Raw genomic sequence first — 10,479 nt, 5'->3', positions numbered from 1 at the left:
TTGCCAAAAAAAGGCTAGCTGTTCTATGCTTGTAACTATCTCAGCAGCTTACCTCAAGCTCTGTAACAGGCAGTCTGAACCAGTTTTCTACCATGTGCACATGGTTTCAAACCATTACTCAAGTGACCAGAATTATTAGAAATTGGCTTTAAGACATGAGAACAGAGGAATGCTCTTTCTTCATTATGTGGTATTGAATGCATCCAAGGTTTCTGGGACTTCAGGTCTGAGCTGGACTTGTGTGTTTCTGGTCCTGCATCCTGTATTGAGCATAGGCAGCATAAGCGCTTCTCACAATCTACATTTTACACATGCATTCTATTTCCCCAGACAAGCTGGAAAATAGTGATGCTACATATTAGTATGCATAGGTGTGCTGATTTACATTTTGGGCATGTTCAAGTATATTTTTTACTTCCTTTAGGGAACTTGCCTACTGCCCAAAATGAGTACAGATTAATCAGTTCTTGAGATAGGTTAACTGTAAGCAGAGGCAAAATACTAGCTGACCCACATTCAGCTTTTGCTTAATTGCACCCATGACAATATGCAATAAGAGACATTCAGGAATAAGCAGTTTTCTTTGTGTGGATGAACCTATGCTACCTGGATGTATACAGATGTACTGGGGACAGCCCAGGGGCAGGGCCAGCCTGGTGCTCAGGCAGACCACATGAGCTCTGACTGAGGCCAGAGTGATGTCCTGGGAGGAAGAGGTGAGTGGGGTGCTGCAAAGCTCCATGGGTTGCCAGCAGAACGTGACTTACCATGAGTCGTGATGGGATCTAGTACAGATGTTCGTTACAGCACTCTAACCTGCAGTGACAAAGTTTGATACCACATCCATCCAGGGTTATCTTAGAGTGGGAGCCACCATTTTTATAGCACTCTGTGTGCCCTGACCACCTGTTTGGTTACAGCTATAGTGCTCTTTCTGCACACCTACTACATGAGAAGTATAACTTCTGTACCTGGTCTAAGGTTCCACTCTGCACTGCCTTCTGCCTGTACCATACCAAGTAAGTAAACAAAGGAACCTTATCATCTTGGACCCTGAGATGAGTCCACTGTGGCTTCAGGCTTCTCTTCTTAGGTTTGTCTTTTTCCTAGCACAGAGGTTCCATACCCCTGGTGCTTGTGCTTCTCCTCACTACCTCCTACCTGCCACTTCCCCAAACTTCCGTGGTTCTGTCTACCAGGCTTTTTAATTCCATGACCTTATTACCCTTCTGTGACAGGTGCACCCCTTCAGGGTCCATCCACTGGTGATCCCGCACACCTGTTATGGGCCAACCGCCCACCTTCTTTCCTGCCATGCCTTGTTGTTAATTGATTAATTAGAAGATGTTAATTAAGCAGGATGCTGCCGATTTACTGCCCTGATGCAAGGGAGCGCTAACTGCAGCTCCTTTCCTCCCCTACACCGCAACACAAGCCTCGCAGATGATACTCACATTGTTTAGTCTGGGCCTTACTCTACTCTGGCCCCCTTGTGCTCCCTGGGTTCTCCACAGCCCTATCTCGCTCTGCACCTCACTGGGCATTCGTCAATGCTGCCCCCTCTCTGGGCTTCTCACTGCCCCCTCTCTGGGGCTTTTCGCTGCCCCCCTCTCTGGGGCTGGGGTCTCCACACTGCCATGGCTGCCCTATGAGGCCTCCTCCAACCCCTGATAGCCTCACCCAAACCTCTGGTTCTAAACAGCAAACACAAAACACAAGCCCCTGGGCTATAACATCATTCAATCCCTACCAGGGAATTCTCTACCCCATAACAGCAATCAGGAGCTGCTCATGCAGTCAGGCTTCTCCCCTTTCTTTGCTCTGGCAGAGCTCCTTCTCCCTTGGCTGCTAGTAGGGAACTGCCATCCTGGCCCCAGCCCTGGGGGGTTTAAATGTGAACCAGGCCCTGCCCCTTACGTTCAGCTGACCGCTGACAGGTGTGGGTCACCAGTTAACTCTGGTTGCCCTGGCAACTGGCAGCTGTGGCTCCTCACTCACTGCTAGGGCTCTTCCTTAGCAGTTTCCCTCTTTAAAAGGAGCAGGGCACCTAAGTACTCTGTGACACCTTCCCACCTCTGCAGCCCTTTAGTTTAAATAGCTGTCTTCTCTTAAGGGCACAGGCTACCTTGTTACAGACACCAATATGGAATTTTGCAGGTTTTACTGCTTGTCATATTCTGTATCTGTAAAATGTAAATATTTTTCTTAATAATTTTGTGCACAATAAACTCTATTAAATGCTGCTCCATGTGATCTATAAAGGTGCTTTCTTCAATAAGCAAATTATTTCTATTACTTAGGGTATGTCTATGCTATAGTCACTTAAATGATTGTAGCACAGTACAAAGATAACCTAGACAGATTTAAACTACTTGGCTTGGTAGCCAGTAGAAGTTTAGCCATTGCAGCTTGGGGTTAAGCATAGACTAACCTTAATACTATTTAACTGGATGATGTGGTGAGTTTTTCAGCCTGTGCTTAGGTCTCCATGCTGTGACTAGTGAGCTATGGGTAACTACTTTATAGCTAACTTTGGTGTGTCTTAATTACAATGACTTAAATGTACCCCTAGATTGGAAGTTACTTAAGGGCAGGCAATTAATTATCATTCTCTATCTTGTACAGCATGAGAAATTGTAAAAATAAACAAAACAACCTCCACCCCACAAAACCACCCCAAAAAATAAAAAATAAAATGCTGATTTCATTGAGTCAAAATGTTTCATGGGAATGCAGAACTTCTAGCAAATATGATTGAACTATTTTGTTAGGAGAAAGCCAAAATATTTTATTTCAGCTTTGTCATTTCAGTTGTTATATAATATCATGAAACAATTAAGTGAAAAAAAAGTTTCAATATTTTTTAACAAAATATTTTGGTAATTTTCCATGGAAACTGTTGGTGAAATCATTACATCCCTGATGGAAATATTTTGATTTTGCATAACAGAAATTTACATAATTACATGAACAAGTCAAAGCACAATATTAAAAGCAAATTATTTCACAATTTTTTATTTTGTGAAAAATCCCAAGATTTTGATTTTTCATTCCTCTGTGAATGTAATCAAGTTTCAAAAGCCCAGATTTCCCCTCAGAGTTCAAAATCCATTTTTGCACAGCTCTGCATAGCACTGATCATACTACAGATGCTTAATAAGTAGGGGCGGGGGGTGGCAGAGAATTGCTCAAGCATGTCTGTTTCTCCACTTCCTTTTCTCCACTTCCTTTTCAGTGCCATTTCAATCATTATCCTCGTCTCATATTTGCTTTGCTATTTCCTTACAACTTCTCTTTTATGATTTTCATCTTTTTCTCCTCTTGTTACTTATTTCCCTAATTTTCCCCTTCTCTCCATTTCTCATATGTCTAAAGCACCTTCTGTCCACCTTCTCAATATTAACTGGCTACTTTAGGATGAATGGTGTTTGTTATAAAAATATAGGGAAAACTAGCAGTTAAATCTCTAACTTTTCAGCTAAGGATAGCTGGACCCAAGAATATGACAAATCCGCACTGAGAGCACAAAGGTCTCTCTATTATTATAGCTCCTCTATGCTTTTATAGCTACCATCTTAAATACCTAGTAACAAATTACTCTTAAAATTATCCATTTGTTTCTTCAAACCAGTTTGTACTATTTAAATGGAGGTTTGGCTTATCAATAAACATTATGTCACAGCTCAGCAATTCAGGACAGGATAATTATATTTATTTCAGGGTAACTCAAAGGTTTTGGATAGAACCTATTGTAATTTTCTAATCTTTAAGGTGCCTATTTTGATAATTACACTGTGCTTCTGAATCATACAGCACAACATTAAATTTAATTTTGCTCCTGCTTCTAATACGCTTATGCTAAATTGATCTACTCAGCTGTTCCATGAATAATTATAGACATAGGTAAGATACAAATATAATACATTATTATTTTACCTAATATGTTATAGGATAAATGAATAAATACCAACTTCTGTCTGCACTGAGGCTTACCTTTTATTTAATGATCATATAAAATCACTTAGTAGAGCACAAGACAGCTCTGCATTGAAAAAAACCTCATCTCCATTGGATATACTATCTCCCATGCCAGAAGCAGGAGTTGCATAATTGTAGCTTATAGAACAAAACCAAGCCAACCCACTCTCCCAGATTCCACAGGTGCCACAAGTTAAATGCCATGATAGTCATCAATTTAGGAAACTATATATTATGATAAATAGTGTTCTGTGTGTGGAGTTCTATTGGTTGTCAATGTATATCTATAGATGACCACGCTGCAAAGTTATTAATCATCTGGAGTCTTAAAGCAGCTGAAACTTCCATTGGAATTTGGACTGCATGATTATCTCTTATGTGAGGTGTCTTGGAGTTCTGAAGTTGATGACTTAAGTGATAGTCCACATTTACAATAAAATTTCTTTTAGTATTGGGTTCTCACGTAAAAATGCTAAAACTCGTGAATCAAGAATGCATTGTACAAACACATATGAAATTGGTTTCTGCTCTGAAGATCTTAGAAGATATGTAATTATTGACCAGCCTGGATACCTGTGGTGTTGCACTGATAATTAAAAAACTCATAGGACTGTAAGAAAAAAGATTAAAGTAACCAATGACACATCTTTCATACATATTTATCATGCAGGTTTCCTGCATTTTTTGTAGGCAAGAATATACCAAAACAAAAAATATCATCCAAGAAATATCGCACTGCAGGAACACTGTTACTGCCTCTATTGAAATGCATTCATCTATATTCCCTGTTGTTACCAAGTGCTTTACTATTGTGTGAATAACATAACTATAATGTTTTGAAAATGAAAACATTACTAAATATGGTTTTACAGTTGTGACTCCAAAAGGGTAATTTATATTCCTAGATTCCACTTTCGATGGGATTAGTAGTTTGGCACCAGACAGAGTTTAGGAGAGTGCCTGCAAGTGGTCTGAAGCCACTAATCCTGGAATTACTAAATTTTGTGCCTGCTGTCAGTGGCCCATGCAGTTCTGTGCCTGCTGTCAATGGCTCCACACTGTGCAGTTCTGAGCTCCAAATTTTTTAAAGTATATGAAGAAGTTAGAGAGGGCCCAAAGGTGGGCAAAAAAGATGATAAAGGGCTTGGAGAGCAGGTCATACAATAAGAGACTGAAGGAGATAGGCATGTTCATATTGCACAAAAGTCACTTAAGAGGGGGTGTGAGAGTTTAGCTACACCTGCAAAATAAACCACAGTCTCTCCTTTTAATATGAGCTGGTTAATTTCCTTATTTCTCACCTGCCACAACTTTGATGGAATAAGGTAGGGAAATAAACACAGTCCTGAGGCACGAAGGAGATATTACATCTGCAGTTCAGCAAAATTACTCTTCTGCACAATTATTATGTCTCTCTTAGACAAACAACATCTTGGATATACTTAGTTCCCTCTCTGTTTGGGAACTCTCACTTTCTTGGTTGCTTGCCCTGTTTTTCTCTTCCTGGGTCCCAAGCAAATGGCAATCCTGGGCCACTTTGTATTTACTACTGATCTCTAAATGTGGGGTTTGCTTCCCTTTGTTAAACCTCATCCACTCTAGTTTTTTTCTCTTTTAGGTCCCTGGGAAGGTACCAGACTTCCCCAAGTATTGGACTCACCATCTCAGAGGCCTCTGTCATCACCTCACTTCAGCTTTCCAGGTAAGTCTCTCTGAGACTCTTCTTCAGTTGCCTTATATCTGCCATCTATCATCTCTCTCATGTAGTCTCTCCGTACTTCTTCTGATTTTCTTTCTTCTTCTTTCAGGGACTGATTCCAGTCTCAGTTCCCCTTTAAATCCTTCTGGCCGTCTCCTGCATCTCTTGCAGCTGGCACTCTCTCCTCGCTCTCTCTGCCCTTTGTTTTTGTTTTCATCTGGGTCCTGCTCTCTTCCATTCGGGTACCTCTGCCCCTTTCTCTCCTCAGGCTTCTTGCCCAGGTAAGTTCTCTGCTTCCTGTCGCTCCCCAAGAGTTCTATGACAGGGCAGGTGGGTTGCTCTGTCACAGGGGGCCATGGTAGTAGTCTTCAAATACCTGAAGGGTTATCATAAAGGAGAGGAAAAGCACCTTTTCTCTCTTGCTGCAGAGAGGAGGATGAAGACCAACAGCTTGAGCTTACAGCAAAGCAAGCTTAGATAGGATATCAGGAAAAACCTCTTCACTGTTAGAATAGTGAGGTAGTGCAATAAACTGCGTAGGGAAGTTATGGACTCTCCATCACTGGATGTTTTCAAGAACAGGCTGGACAGCCATTGGGCAGAGATAACTTAGGGGTAGCTATGTCTATGTCTTACCTACTATGGGTACTTCCAATGTTTCTGGGCTTTGCTGGTTATCCCCAGCAACCCCCCACACATACACCTTCTGCTACATGTGTCAGGGTGTACTTCCTCAGAGGCATTGGGTGTTGGCTACAGCCACCATGGGGGATTTTGATTGGGGTATACCAATGCTCCTGCTAGAACCAAAGCCAGATATTCCTGGCTAAAGGGTCTTGTCCTTCTGCTCAGGGTCAGACTGATCACCATAACTGTGGTCAGGAAGGAATTTTATGCCATGGTCAGATGGGTACAGTCTGTGGAGGTTTTTGCTTTCCTATGTAGCAGGGAGATGGCCTTCTAGCTGGGATTTCTTGACCATATATTCACAACCTTTTATAGAAGCAGAACACTGGACGCCATGGTTCCCCTGCTTTATCTGTGGCAGGTTAGGGTGTTATGTCTCTGTAGTGTCAGGGTTAATGGTAGACTTAAATAGAGCTTAGATTATTGTTTATTTAGGATGGTTTGGATAGGTATGATCCTGCCTTAGGCAAAGGTTTGGACGAGATGACCTCTGGAGTTCCCTTCCAGCCCTACTTCTCTATGATTTTATGATTCATACTGTAGTCAGCTCACTTGAGGAAATGAGAGGAAGTGTTGACAAGATTCATAAAACAAAAAAATTTCAAAGCTACGTTTTGAAACAAAGTAAGACCAGGTAAACCATAGCTCCCTTACAGAATGCAGAAAGCAATTTAGTTGTGGATGATGCAGAGAAGGCTGAATTATTAAAATCCTTTTTCACTTTAGTTTTTACAAATACAAGTGTGAAGGAGTATCGCTACCAGATCCTTTCTAGTGGTGACTCCACCCTCCTGTTATGGGCCAACTGCCTGCTTACTCTCCTGCCATGCCTTGATCTTGATTGATTAACTGGTTGATGTAATTAGCAGGAGGCTGCCCTACTTTATGCACCCCCGTGCCAGGGGTGCTATCTGCCACTCCTTTTTCCTCTCCTACACCACAGCCCAAGCCTCACAGATGGAACTGACGTGGTTTTTGACCTGGGCCCTGTTGTGACTTGGCCCTCTCCTTGGGGACCCCCTTGGGGCCTCTCACAGCCCCCACTTGCTCTGCAGTCTCTCGCTCCTCATGGCCCTCTCTCCAGGCTCCTCACAGCCCACCTTGCTCTGGGACTTCTCACTGCCCCCTCGCTCTGGGGCTGGGGTCAATGCACCCCAAAATGCTGCAGCTTCTCTGGCACCAAGGTCCCCACATTCCCATGGAGCCCCTATGAGGCCTCCTTCAACCCGTAATAGCCTCACCCAGTCCTCCAGTTAAAACAGTAAACAGAAAAACACAGAGCCCCTGGGCTATAACATAAAAGGCTAGACAGTCTGGCCAAAAAGCATTCAATCCCTACCAGGAAAACACTCCAACCCCAGCAGCGACCAGGGAATGCTCACACAGTCAGAGCTCTCCCCTCCCTCTGTACTAGCTGAGCTCCTCCTCCCTCAGTTGCCAGAGGGGAACTGCCCTCCTGGCCTCCTGGCTGGGCTTATATGGGCCAGGCCCTGCCCCTTCCTGTCAGCTGGCTCCCCAGCAGTTGTCCCAGCAACCAGCACCTGTTACTCTGGCTGCCCTGGTAACTGGCAGCTGGGCCTCCCTCTTTTTGCCACTAGGGGTCTCTCCCCAGCTGTTTTTCTGCTCTCAGGCCCAGGGCACCTGAGTGCTCTGTGACAACAAGCATCTACCAAATGGCAAGGGCAGTTGGAAGCAAAGATAAGAAAGGTGACAAACAGAGCAGTCTTCTTCTATACTAGTAGAAGAAGCGCTAAAGGATTCTTCAGAGAAGAAAAATGCTTTCAAATCAGCAGGGCAGATAGCTTTGCATCCTAGGGTACTGAACAAATTGACTGAGGTAATTTCAAAGTCATTGACTAGTGTCTTTGAGAACCCATGGAGGTCATATGAGGTCCTGCATGATTTAAAAGGGAAAATATAATGCCCAACTTTAAGAAAGGAAAGAAGGAGGATCCGGGGAAATACAGGCCAGTAAGCCTCACCTTGATGCCTGGAGGATCATGGAGTAGGTCCTCAAAGCATCAATTATGAAGCACCTACAGGAGAAAAAGGTGCTCAAGCAAGAGTCAGCAAAAGCAAGTAATGGCTAACCAACCTGATTTCTGTCTAGAAAGTAATAAGCTCTGTTGATAGGAGGGAAGGGAGGGGGAGGGAGAGAGTATGACATACCTTGATTTTAGCAAAGCTTTTATCAATGTCTCTCACAATATTCTCATTAGCAAGCTAAGGAAATTGAGACTAGATGAAAGTACTGTAAGGTGGATACATAGATACATATCTGGTTGGAAGATTATACTCAATGATACTCATCAACGGCTCAATATCTAGTTGGAAGGAGGAATCAAATGGGGTCCCCAGGTGCCTGTCCTGGGTCCAGTATTGCTTAATGTCTTCATTAATGATTTGAGTGACTGGACTGAGTACACACTTAGCAAATTTGCAATCATGCTAAACTGGATGGAGTTGCAGATACTTTGGAGCATAACACTAAGATCCAGTATGCCCTGGAGAAATGGTTCACAATCAGTCAGTCAGATGAGATGAATGCTCCAAACTTCCCAAAAAATAAATTCATCCATCTTTAATAATTTACCCCTCCAACTTTTTATAGCCTAGACAAATTCCTTGAGGTCTTTTGAATTAAAAATGTCCTTGAAAAAAAGACTGGAAGATTGAACAATGTTAAAGTTATTAACACAGAGCAATTTACTATGTACCTGATTCACTAAGTCTGTTTTAGACAACTTCATTATAGCCTAGAAGGGAAAACCTTAAGACTTACTCAGTATTTACTAAAATTAATGGCAGCTTTACTTAAGTCAGGACTACTGCTGGGATCTTCAAAGGAACTGTACATCTATGTACCTAGATTTCAGTGAAATCTAATACTCTTGCACTCCATAAAAAATCCCATCCTAAGAGATATTGACCTTGTATTGTTTTAATATAAGGTGTTCTACTTTAGTACTCAGTTTAAAACCAGAATGTTTTCTCACAGTCATCCGATCAGTAGGCCTTGGTCTTTTGGCAAACTGCTAGAGTCCTATAAATCCCAAGAAAGTATGCTTTTTACTTCCTCTATGATCCTTGCTACTAGAGAATGCTTCTGGGATTACCTCAAAGGGAAAGTTGGAAAGGTAATATCTTCTGGGACATATGTGTGGAACTGCCGGAGAGAACAAAATATATATACCATCTAGTCTCTAGAGGAGACTAGACAGTCACCTTGTTGGGGGTCACCTGTCCCCCAGTTATTTTTCTTGCTTGGTGCAGGGGGCTGGACTGAATGATCTTCTGAGGTCCCTTTTGGCTTTAAAATCTAAGAATCTATATCCCCAGGCTCTGTACCATGAACATGTAACATCCCAAGTTTCATCCTCAACTAGGTTTTTCAGAAACAGAGAGATGGTGCTGTCACAGAGACAACTCACCTTCCCTCAAGTAAAAAATGTTTAACTTGACTGACTGACTGAACTTTAAGTATTTTTTCCTGCTCAGCTTATCCAACATATTTTGAACAGTCTATTAACCAAACTGCTTTTGTTAATCAGTATTTTATCTTCTTTGGGTCACTGGTGCTGAAAGTTTTATGTTATTTGGTTATTAGACTGCAGCAAACCCCATAAAAGGGAGAGGTGCTTCTGTCTTCAGCAATGCTCTGAGTGACATTGTTGCATTAAAACTCCAAGTCCAAGTAATCATCATTTAGATTAATGATGTGATTCAAAACAAATTGGCTGGTAAACACATTGGAAATGTACTTTGTAGAATTCTCCCAAGGCTGACTGGTAATATGCTAATATTGTATGTGACGGGTTAGCTGGCAGTGACCTACCCCAGGGGTTCCCAGCTCTGCTTCCAGCTCCTCCAATCAGGCCAGGCAGCTCAAAGTGAGGTCGGGGCTCTGGGAAGGTCAAGACCCCTAGCAAGCTAGAGCTGTGCCACCAGTGGTGGCTGTGTGATAGTATTCTTGCCTGCCACATGGTAGATCTGGGTTCAAGTCCCAGCTGAGGTGAGTGAGATAACAAGAAGTAAAGCTTCTTACAGTGGAAAGTGGCCATTGTGTTTTCTTCCCCCTCCGGGTACTAAGGCCCTATGTTTCCTTTGTCATTTGA

Source organism: Gavialis gangeticus, unplaced genomic scaffold (assembly GCF_001723915.1).
Source record: "Gavialis gangeticus isolate Ggan-Ray unplaced genomic scaffold, GavGan_comp1, whole genome shotgun sequence".
In the NCBI taxonomy this organism is placed as follows: Eukaryota; Metazoa; Chordata; order Crocodylia; family Gavialidae; genus Gavialis; species Gavialis gangeticus.
Note: the sequence above shows the minus strand (reverse complement) of the source record.